This window comes from Cynocephalus volans, chromosome 4, assembly GCF_027409185.1.
Source record: "Cynocephalus volans isolate mCynVol1 chromosome 4, mCynVol1.pri, whole genome shotgun sequence".
NCBI classification, from domain to species: domain Eukaryota; kingdom Metazoa; phylum Chordata; class Mammalia; order Dermoptera; family Cynocephalidae; genus Cynocephalus; species Cynocephalus volans.
Genome location: NC_084463.1, coordinates 15,812,555 through 15,824,626, shown reverse-complemented (window position 1 = coordinate 15,824,626; position 12,072 = coordinate 15,812,555). Strand labels below are relative to the sequence as shown.

General features: G+C 53.3%; 1 protein-coding gene across 1 annotated transcript in view; it reads left to right on the top strand.

Annotated features, from left to right (window-relative positions):
• The window catches only part of NECTIN1 (nectin cell adhesion molecule 1), a 65,471-nt gene that overhangs the window by 36,352 nt on the left and 17,047 nt on the right, over window positions 1–12,072 (top strand). The gene's annotated exons all lie outside the window — the stretch shown is intronic.

Genomic DNA, 12,072 nt, shown 5'->3' with positions numbered 1-12,072 from the left:
GGGGTTCCTGGGGCTGGACTAGCTGAGGAAAGTCAAGGACAAAATTTGACCCAAGCCTTTGCCAGTTCCCTGTTTCTGGCCTCTTCTTGTCTGCCCTGGTGCATCCCTGGTCTAGCAGCAGACCTCATGGGGCAGCAAAGGAAAGCCACCTTCCTGGGATTTTTTGGATGGAGACCGCTCTGAACCAGAGGTATGGAGAGAGGCTGACTTATTGGGGTTTGGGTCCAGGTTGTGCCAACTGAGAAACTGCAGGGCGAGGCTTCACAGGGAGGGGCTGTGCACAGAGAAGAATTCCCGCTGTCTTCTCCAACTTCGCTGCTCCCCTTGCTGGCACCACGTAAGTCTGGGTGCAGAGGATGCCCCTCTGCAAACCCCCAGTACCCTGTGGCAATGCCTTCTACAGAGAGAGGCCCTGTACCCCAGGACCTCATCCCCAAGGCCTGGAGCAGTTTTCTTGTATCATGTGTACAGCAAAGGGTCCACCAGAAGACCCAGCCCTGCCTGGGAGTGTGATGTCTTACCCAAACTCCACACTGTGATTTGACTGCAGTATCGCCCATCGGGTCGGGACCAGTAAGCCCTGCCCAGAAACGAAATAGCAGGTTTGGTGCTGGTGGCAGACACCTCCTCCTCCTTAAGCTGCTTCGGAAGCAGGTGGAGGGGAAGAGATTGCTTTAGGACCCGAGACACTGATTCCCCTCCTTGTCTAAGAGTTTGGGGTCACCACTGTGCTGTGGCTACAAAGCATCCACCCAGACGTTGCTGCATTTCAGCACTGGGGACTGGTGAAATGAAGCCCTTCATGAGGCAGTGGGGCCAAGAGCCAGTCCCCATCCCAGCTTCCCTCCAGTGGCCTCGGCGCTGCTCCAGCAGCATGCGTCCAGCTCTTAGTCAGGCTGCCTTGTTGGAATATGAGCAGTCAGGTTACATTCTCCTCATTGCCTCTTCAGCAGCAGGGCCCCTGCCCGCACACTGAAGCCTTGAATGTCCCTCCCACTGGGCAGGTGAAATTCTGACCCTAAAGCCTTGCCTAGGAGGAAGCCCCCAGAGGCAGGAGGTGATGAGGCAGGAAACAGAGCTGCCAGCCATGTGGAGGTGTCTGGGACATGGACAGAGGTGCCAGGAGCAACAGATGCCAGCCCTGGGTGGAACGGGCATATGGGTTGGTGCTGTAGGGTCCGAATGCCACAGGGAGGGTGTGTGCCCACATGTGCCACTGGAGACTGCCAGGCTGGAACAACCTGTGCGTCTGCAATCCAGCCCTCCTGCATTAAAAGAGAAGACAGGAGAGCCAGGCCTGGGTGAGGAGAGCAAACGGCAAAACTTAATGACTTTAATATGAAAGAATTTGCCACTAATTAAGCACAAACACTCCACTAATGCAGAGAACACATGTTGTGGATTTCACTTAAGCAGGAACCAAATGAGGTGAAAATCCTTCCAAAATGATAGCAGTTTACCAGCCTAAAGAGGATGCTGCCTGACCTTGTCTCTGCTCCTAGAAACCCAGCCCCCCGCCCTCCCTGTCTAAGGGCTCTGGCAACACTCCCACTGCTTGCCTCCCTGTCTGCGTCCCTTCTCCTCGCTGTCTCTCCCCATCCTCTGAGGACATGCAGGCCGCTCCGTATCCATGTCTGACAGCCAGCTCCCCAGGGGGCCCCCTGTTCTTTCCACCTGTCTCCCCCAAACACTCCACGCTACCCATCCTACATAGCCCAGGAGCAGGCTCTTCAGACAGGAAGCCCTGCACCCTTTTTCTCACCCACCTCTGGGCCATTTGCCCCAGGACAAACAAGGACAATTCTCCACCAGAACAAGAGTGCCCCCCAACTGTTTCCCACTCCCCTCTGCACCCAGCTAGCCACGGTCGACCCTCACATCTATCACAAACTCCACCATATCTGCCTAAGCTGCTCACCCCTTCCTCTAGGCCAGTTGTCTTAATCAGGGGCAGTTTTGCTCCCCAGGGGACATGAGGCACTGTCTGGAGATATCTTTGGTTGTCACACGTGGAGGTGGTGCTCTAGCATCTAGTAGGTAGAGGCCAGGCATGTTGCTAAACATCTGCAAAGCATAGGACAGCTCCCTACAACAAAGAATTATCCAGCCCAACATGTCAATAGTGCCGAGGTGAATATGCTGTGGGGAAGTGGCCTTATTGCAGTGGGGACTTGCTGAGAATCACGTGGTGGGTTGGTAGAGTGGGGATGGTAACCAGCTCACCTGATCCCTAGGCAGATGCTTTCTGCTACTCTACAATAATACAACCACTTATGTAGCATAACTATGTGCCAAGCACTATGCTAAGAGCATATGTGAATGATCTCATTTAATCCTCAAATCAGCCCTAGGAGGTAGTACTATTGTGTCCATTTTAACCATGAGAAAATTGGGGCACAGAGAGATTGATGCAACTTGCTCAAAGTCGCCCAGCTAACAAACAGCAGATACTAACTCAGGTCTAGCTGAGTTCAAAGTCAATGCTCATGGATTAATTTATACATCCAAACCCCTTCCCTATCATATCTTCATATCATGTCATATCTTTATACACCCCTACCCCTTCCCTGTCATGTCTTCCACACAGTCCCTAGAGCTCTCCTCATTCCATTTCCCTCTTAGAATTAGCCTTTCCTGCAGGCAGGCACCATGTACCCATCTGACTGCCTCCCCCTCTCCCCCACAGCTATCGGTGCAGGCAGCTGCCTGTAGCTGGACTGGGTTGGCCCAACAGGTTCCTCCTGACATGGGGCAGATCAAGAGCCCTCCGCTTACTTTTTTTTTTTTTTTTTTAGAGTGTCCTTTATTGCTTTTACACATAAAAGATATCCTTTTTTTTTTTTTAATTTTATTTTGTCGATATACAATGTGGTTGATTATTGTTGCCCATCACCAAAACCTTCCCCCCTCCTCCCTCCCCCCTCCCACCCAACAATGTCCTTTCTGTTTGCTTGTCGTATCAACTTCAAGGAATTATAGTTGTTATGTCTTCTTCCCCCCCACCCCCGGTTTTGTGTGTGTGTGTGTGTGTGTGTGTGTGTGTGTGTGAATTTATTTATTTATTTTTAGCTCCCACCAATAAGTGAGAACGTGGTATATCTCTTTCTGTGCCTGACTTGTTTCACTTAATATAATTCTCTCAAGGTCCATCCATGTTGTTGCAAATGGCAGTATTTCATTCGTTTTTATAGCTGAGTAGTATTCCATTGTGTAGATATACCACATTTTCCATATCCACTCATCTGATGATGGACATTTGGGCTGGTTCCAGCTCTTGGCTATTGTAAAGAGTGCTGCGATGAACATTGGGGAACAGGTATACCTTCGACTTGATGATTTCCATTCCTCTGTGTATATTCCCAGCAGTGGGATAGCTGGGTCATATGGTAGATCTACCTGCAATTGTTTGAGGAACCTCCATACCATTTTCCATAGAGGCTGCACCATTTTGCAGTCCCACCAACAATGTAAGAGAGTTCCTTTTTCTCCGCAACCTCGCCAGCATTTATCGTTCAGAGTCTTTTGGATTTTAGCCATCCTAACTGGGGTGAGATGGTATCTCAGTGTAGTTTTGATTTCCATTTCCCGGATGCTGAGTGATGTTGAGCATTTTTTCATATGTCTGTTGGCCATTTGTATATCTTCCTTAGAGAAATGCCTATTTAGCTCTTTTGCGCATTTTTAATTGGGTTGCTTGTTTTTTTCTTGTCAAGTTGTTTGAGTTCCTTGTATATTCTGGATATTAATCCTTTGTCAGATGTATATTTTGCAAATATTTTCTCCCACTCTGTTGGTTGTCTTTTAACTCTGTTAATTGTTTCTTTTGCTGTGCAGAAGCTCTTTAGTTTGATATAATCCCATTTGTTTATTTTTCCTTTGGTTGCCCATGCTTTTGGGGTCATATTCATGAAGTCTGTGGCCAGTCCTATTTCCTGAAGTGTTTCTCCTATGTTTTCTTTAAGAAGTTTTATTGTTACAGGGTGTGTATTTAATTCTTTAATCCATTTTGAGTTGACTTTAGTGTATGGTGAAAGGTATGGGTCTAGTTTCATTCTCCTGCATATTGATATCCAGTTCTCCCAGCACCATTTGCTAAAGAGAAGAGCCCTCCACTTCCAAACAGATGTTGAACATCGGCTCAGAACCACAGAGTGGAGACAATGCCTATGTCAAAACTGAGCTTTTAAAAGGCTCTCCTGGGGAAGCCTGGGGGATTCTCCCTCTGCTTTCTTGACAGCTCCCAGCCTCTACCACCCCCACATCGGCCTTCCGAAGAGGCTGCTGCCTACACTCCCCAAAATGTGTCATGAAAAATGCACAGTTGCCGAGGGAAATCCAGACTGCAGTGTCTGCTAGGAGAGTGCCTTTTGCTGCAGCTGGGGTGGAGACAGTTGGCATCGGCAGCAGACAATGGGACCTGCCTGAATCTTAGCCTTAGAGCCAGGTGGTTCCAGATCTGTGAGGCCATGAAAGGCCAGGATAGGAGAAACCCTGGCTGTGGGAGGGTTGTGGAGCTGGGGAGTGTGCTGATACAAACAGGCTAAGATCTTGGGAGCAGGGCCTCAGGGCTGCAGCTTGCATGGATGAGAAAAATATTTTTCACCTTATGGTCTGGCATAAGGAAGGAAGAAGAGCTGGGTGCTGTGAACTAGGGCAGAGGAGAGAGGAAAAGTGGTGACTAGGGAACAAGCAGAGGATGTGGGGTTGGAGGGTGGGCAAGAGACCCTATTGGGGTGTCGCTTCCTGCTTTCAGTCAAGAAAGGAAAAGATTCAGATCCTGACCTGCTTCCCTTCCTTGCAGATGTGAGGCCTCACCCTCCCTCTCTGCCCTTTGGCCAATGTGCAATTTCCAGGAAGCTGCAGTCAGACCCGAGAAATGGCTAACCCTGGTCCAGGCCCCCAGCTGGCTTACAGCCTTCTCCACCAACCACTTGGGCCTCCTTATGATTACTGTGTGCCAGGCGCTCAGTAGGGGGAACGCTGTGACAGATGCATGCTCAGGTACTGGGGCCCTCAGGATGCAGGAACACCTAACTAGAGATGGTGGGAAGCGGAGGACTACAGGAAGCCCCTCAAAAGTCAAGTCTAAGGTGATTCAGGAGGGATGAAGAGGACTTACTTGGGCAGGTAGCAGGATGTGTGTTTTTAGCAGAGAGAATAACATGACAGGGAATTAACAGTATTGCTCAGTGTGGCAGGAGAGAGAAAGTAGGGAGAGAAGGTGGCTGAAGGCTGGGGATGCCCAAGATCAGGTCCAGAGCCCAGAAGGATTTTGGACTTGATCCTGAGGCTGCAGGAAGCCATGGGAGGATTTGAAGTAGAGAGTGATTTACGTTTTAGAGAGATCACTCTGGCTGCTGACTGGAGAATGGGCTAGAGAATGAGCTGGAGGCAGGGAACTATAGACTTAGCATTACACTGCAGTAGACTGAGTAAGACATGATTTTGGCCTTCACAAGGGGTAAGGCTGGGGGAGAAGGAAGGAGACGTGAGATGGTGGGTGCTAAGGTTCAGAGGAAAGGGGTTTAGCACAGAGTCCCAGCACAGGAGTGTTGAGAACATAAGAAAGTAAGGCTCTGCTTGAAGTCAGGGACTGGAGGGGATGTGCTGGTGGGAGGGGGCTTAGGAAGTTTGGGTTGGGACCAGTGGGGATGGAGAACAAAGATGAATTCAAAAACTGTTTAGGAGCCAGTATCAGCTGGATGTGGTGATTGCTTGGCTGTAGAAGAATCTTGTGGGCCCCAGCTTTGCCATGGTTCAGCCTGGATTCTTTTGGCATTCCGCTTAATCTGGGAGGACTCCTGGAGGAGCTGGGCAGCATACAAGGCCACTTGGTAGACAGGTGTCTAGAGGTTGATCCAGGGGAGGTGCAGAGCTGGGGCAGAGAGAGAACTGGACAGGTCGTCTCCAAAGTACAGTCCTCCAGGCTCATCAGGTCCAGCACTCCCATTTTATAAAAGGGGAAACCCTACTCAAGGCCATATAGAAAAACAGTGACCAAGTAGTAAGCATCAGAACCACCCCTCCCAATTTCCAGTAGGTAATTTCGTCTCCTCCTCCAGTAGGTAATTTCCCCTTTGCCAGAGTGAAGGTGGCAAGTATGGTACAGGATGAGCAGTGCAGAGTGGACCCAGAGTGACACCTTGAAGGCTAGAGGTGGGGAGGGCAGGGCCAGGAGAGGAGCTTCATGTCCTGGGGCACCACGGCAGAGTCAGGCTAGCTCAGGACTGGCCCTGGGAATGGGGCAACCAGCATGAAACAGGCCTGCAGGAGAACAGCCCAGGTGTCCTCAGCCACTTGCTCCTCAGCAGGAGAAGGCAAAAACCCAGCATCCTGATTCACCCCTGTCCCCCAACCTGTCCTGCTGGGTTTCAGAGAGGGATGGGACTTGCCAGAGCACCCCCATCACTGCTGCCACCCCGGGGCTTACCTGCTGCCGGGAGAGCAGGGCCAGCCCAGCCTGTCTGGAAGATCCTGGGCTCCCGCTCCAGCTCCTTCTCGGGGCTTTTCCCAGGCTGCCGCACCCCCTCCTCTCCCACGCACTGCTCACCCGCCCATAGCGCCGGGCGCCAGCCCCACAGCCCATCAGCCCATCATTAACCAGCTCCATCGGGGGGGGGGGGGGTGCAGAGGGCATCAGCCAGAGGAAAACATCGACAGTTTCTCTGACCCCAAAGGAGGGGCACAGGCGCCTGGGCTTGGACAGTAGCAATTATCCCCTAGCTGCGGGATCATGGGATGTTATCACCACGGCTGGCAAGGCAGGCGTGGAGGTGGCGCAGAGGCCCCAGGACACCTGGAGCCATTCCAGCAGGCAGTACCCCCAGAGAGGATCCCCCAGGGCCCACCACCCACCAGCCAGTCTCTGCACTGCAGGAGATGGGGAGCAGAGATGCTGGGCTGTGAGACCCTCACATCCTGTGCCATGCCCAGCTGTGGCTGTGTTCTCACTGAGCCCTCCGACATGGGTCTCTCTGGACCCCATCCTGGCTGGAGAGGGGAGTCTGGAGGCAGGAGCTGCAGTCTGGACACTCAGAGCTCCCGGACTAATTGGGAAACTTGCCTGGGGCATGGATACGAGACAGGACAAGTTCAAAGGACTTCAGTGAGAGCCCTGCCCGTGTGGGTTCTTGCTGACAGAATGATCGGGTCCAGGTGACACTGACTGGCAAAATTTTCTGAGGGCAGGGGACCCCAGAGATGGGATTCCCTCCTGATCTCACCCCTTCCCCCAGCCTCTCTTCCAAGTAGATCCAGTCTTGGCTTCAGAAAGTGAGGAGCCAGCCAGCCAGGGATTGACACTGGGGAAGTGTCTGTGCTGGGAGGAGGGGGCCTATAACCTCTAGGTCACTGTGCTGACTCAGCAGGATTTCGGCTGGAGGCCCTTCCCCCTCCCCACCTCCCCAGTGGGTGAGTCATTCCCACCTACCACTAAGCTGCTTTCTCACCGGACATCCTGTTCCTTGCTTCCAGTTCCTGGTGGGGAGGATGGGAGAGCATCCCTGGAAAGCCATAGAGGTGGATCTCAAAGGATGTTGGTTTCACACAGGCCCTTGTTGGGGAGCCCAGCACCCCCCACCCACATACACCCCCCCCACACACACACTCACGCCCTCTAGTGTGCTGCCACTTTACTCCAGACCAGGTCTGCCACTTCTGCCCACCCAAACAAGGGCACCCAGGCAGAGTCTAGGGAAGGGAAGGGCTGGGGAGGCCAGGACAGAGGAAGAGGTGGTCCATGCCAGAAAGCCCTGGATCCTCCTCACCTCACCCTAGGTACCCCCTTTCATCCACCCACCTGGGCCCAGTTGCAGCCCACGTGGCTAGGAAGAGAGGGGTCTGTGGTTTAAAACGGCAGGAAGAGAAACTGCTCAAAGTGGGTCTGAGGGGAGCAGAGCATGCTGCACCCCGCTGCGTGGGAACCTGTGACCCCAGCCTGTGGATTAGCTCTACAGCGGGCAGGGCAGGCGGGCAGGGCCTTGGGGAGCAGGTTTGTCTGCCACAACTGAGGAGCCTTTGTGTTTTGTTGCTGAGCTTGGGCTTTCACAGGTCTGTGACGTCTCAGGGGGCCGGCCTGATGCCGGCCATGCTGGCTCAGCACTTCTGGGACGCCAGGCAGTCTGAACTGCCCAACTTGGGCTCTCATGGGGAAACTGAGGCACTTGAGCACAAGCCCCAGGGGCCTGGGTCCTAGACCCTGGAGCTCATAGGGTGGTCTGGGAGAATATAGATAGTGCTTGAAGTCAGGAAAAAAGGACTCGGTCTTTGATATCCCTGGGGTGCAAGAACCCCTCTGCTGAGGGCACGGATTCCTGAGTTGTCCTCACCCTTCACTCCCTTCCTCTTGGCTCTCCCTCTGCACATGGCAGCCTCCTACAGGTGCCCCCCACCTGGAATCCCCAAGTCCCTGTTTCTGACCCATGACCTGACACCCAATCACTGGACTCCAGTACAGGGTGGCCCGCAGGCATGGTGGCTGTGGTATTGTAACTGGTGTTCACGCCATTTCTCACAAGGGGAGATGGAGGCACAGGGCTGGGCACTGCTGTTGTGTCTCTGGACTTTGTAAATGATGGATTGCATGGCCCATTGAGCTCCAATATGCTACTATGTCAGTGGTCCCAGGTCCCACATCTGGGCCAGCCTCTGCTCCTGTAAGAGGGTATATTCTGTGGACCAGCCCTAACTGCAAGGGGAACCAGAGAGAGTCAGCAGGGTACTCTCCAAGCCTTGGACCCTACCACCGTCAGGCGTGGCATGGTCAGTGCAACCCAAGGCCAAGCCTGCTTCTTCCCTCTGACATGGAACTTACAGTCTGTTGGGGTATGAATAGAGGTGTCAGCTGAGTAGGAAGGGATAGAGTCACAAGGGCATCCTACAAGAGGGGGCTAGTAATACCCAGTAGAGTGCCCAGTATGGGGTAGGTGCTCAATAAATATTTGTTAAATGAAGTTCCAGAAAGGGAGGCCTACTGCTTCATAGATGAAAGATGATGATGATGGTGATGGTGATGATGATAGCAACTGACATTTATTGAGCATTTAATTTGTACTCAGTGCTGCTTTCTAAGTTTCCCATGTACTCCTTCATTTAAGTCCTTATAATAATTTTATAGGGCAGGTATTAACTATTATAATCCCCATTTTGTAGGCATGCAACCTCGGTGCAAACTGAGCCACAGAGAGGTTAAATCATTTGCCCAAAGTCAGAGGCTCATAAATAGGGGAGGTAGAGTACAACCCCCCACTGCCTGGCTCACACAGCCCCCCACACTGCCTGAGGGTGTGCTGCAGCAGGGAGACGCCAGCGTCAGTTTTCAGGTTGGCAGGGCTGCATGTCTGCTGCTTAGACAGGCAGGAGAGGGGCTGTGCAGTCTCTGAGGTACCCGCTCCTGCTGCCCACCCATGGAGCAGGTTTCCCTCAATCCCGGCCCCTTCTTCCAGACCTTCCAGGTAACACTAATAGTCCACCTGATCCTGAATTCCTACCCCCATCCAGCGCTTTCTCTCTCTTTTCCGTAATGAGCCCTGTTTCCCATTGACTCATTCTGACCCTTCCTGGTGCCTGAGTCTTCCCCACTCAGGAAGCATCCCAATTTGCCCAATCTAAAGAAGTAGGGACATCCTCCCCCACCCTGCATCCTTGGACCAAGACAGGCAGCCCCAAGCCAGAAGCTTGGGTTCCAGGTCCCTAAGTCTGGAGTAGGGAAGAAGGGGATGGGAAAGGGGAGTCTTTAGGCCTTACCAGTCTTCCAGCCCCTTCCAACTCCAGAATTCTGGGATCCCCACCCTCAGTGACCCCAAGCCCCATACTCCAAGTGCTCCCTTATGCCCACCCCAAGGCCACCTCCCTTGGCCCTGCTAAGAATGAGCTGTGGCAGAGGCAAAGAACAGGGTAAGTTTGTGCCTGCTGCTTAGGGATCCTCCCTGCCCCACCCCACCCTGCCTATCACTGGGGCACAAAGGGCAAAGAGGCCAGGAGCACCCACTACATGCAGTGAGGGGACGCCAGGAACTTTGCTTCTGGAGAAGCCACAGTGGAGAAAAGAGAGCAACCTCTGCCCCAAAATAGACACAGGTGGGAAGGGCCATCCCCTGCCTGGTAATATACTGGTGGATGATATGGGGCTTCTGGGGCACCTGAGCCTCTTGCAGCACCCTTCCCACCCCACACTCAGGCCCCTGTCAGCGATCTCTCCTGGCACTGACGCGGCTCTGAAGGGTGAGGTCACCACAGAAGATGCAGCAAATGAATGTCAGCCTGTGCACCAGGGACTTGGTGGGCCATGTCCCTCTGCAGACCCACCACGCCTGATACCAATCCCAAGATGGTTTCTGGTGCCCACATCCCTTCCCCCCATTCTCACCTGTGGCCTAAGCCCTCCCAACTGGCTTTTCCTGTTCCCGGCTTTGTGTGGCACAAGTTCCCCAATTATACCCACATTATCTCAGCCGCCAGCAGGCTTGGTGAGTGCAGTCGAGGTGGGGGGGCAGGGAGCACCCAGTTTTCCTGCCAGGGAGGGCCTGGGGCCTAGCTGCTGGCCAGCCAGCCAGCAAGAGTGCTCAGCCGTGTGGCCCACTGACCTCACCCTGGGACTGTTTCTGGGCCACAGCTGGGCTGGGTTGCCATCAGCCAGTTAGGGCCAGGAGGGGCCATTGAGAGAGAGGAGGAAAATAGGGCTCAGAAAGGGGTAGTGACTGGCCGGGGTCCCACAGCCAGCTAAAGGCAGAGGCAGGCTGGAGCCTAGTCCTCCAGACTCCCAGGTGCGTGCTTCCCCCATCCTACTGCCACCAGCCCACAGTGCCTCTGCCTGCAGAGATGTCAGAAGTAGCACCAGCTCCAAAGCACCCCACAGGCTGGCCAAGAGGACAGCCGGAGGGGTGAGGCTGGGATAGGGGTTGTGAAGGCCTGTGTGGATGTGAATAGGTGTAGAGAAGGGAGAACATCAGGGAAACTTCCAGAGTGTGCCAAGGGCCTGGTTGGTGGGATAAATTTACTCCGCAAGCATATCTTGAGTACCTACTGTGTGCTAGGCACCAGGGATACCACAGTGACCGAGAGAGACCTGGCCTGTGCCCTCTGGATAGGAGGAGCAGGGGAGCAGCTGACTTTGCTGACCACGGTCTTTGGAGCCCTCAGAGGAGCCTACCTGCTCCCATGTCTCCGTCACGTAGAGGAGGCAGGTGTAAACCCCAAATTCCCACTCCTGGATCTCAGGCTCCCTTGGGGGCCATTAGGCCATCCCCCTGCCTCTGGGTTAGTACAGGACCTGGCATTATTGATACTATTGATGGCACTTGATGCATTGACTGATAAAGTAAGGGTGCAAAGACATGATGTGTATGAATGTGAGGCAGGGACCCGGCCTGCGGGAACTGATGTGGACTGAGCGTGGCCTGAAAGAGCTGGAGGACGGAGCCTAGTGACAGGAGGCTGCCCCGAGTGTAGGGAGGTGAGGCTGAATATGTTCTAGATGGGGTAAAACAATCAGTGGGGAGGCTGGAGGGAATTCAGTCACTCGATGCCGCCAATCACCCCCTCCTTCCTGCAAGTCTCTCCTCTCTCGGCTTCCATTGCAATTTGTCTGGCAACAAATATTTACTGGCACCTACTGTGTGCCAGATGCCAGGCTGGGCACTGGGGATATAGAGATGGAAAAGAGACAGACCCTTCCCTGGGAGGGTTGACAGTCTGGTGAAGAAGCCAGATGTGTAAACTACCACATTCCAAGGCAGAGAAGACCTATACTGGAGGCAGCCAAGGGAACTCGGGCTGGGAGGACCAGCGAAGTCTCCCCAAAGCAGGTGGCCTCAGTGGGCTGTCATAGGTGGAGAAGGGAAAGGGCCGTCTTGGTTGAGGGAACTGCCTGAGCAAGAGTCAGAAGGGTTGTGCAAATAGGCTTTGTGCCTCTTGGGGGCCGGGACTGAATTGCTCGTTGATATGACGCAAGTGCTGATTATAGATCCTGGAATATAGTCATTCAGCAAATGGTGGTTAAATAAATGGGAAGAGGGAGGGAAAGAAACACAGAAAGATGGCATATTCTGAGGATGGGCCCAGTCTGATAGGGTG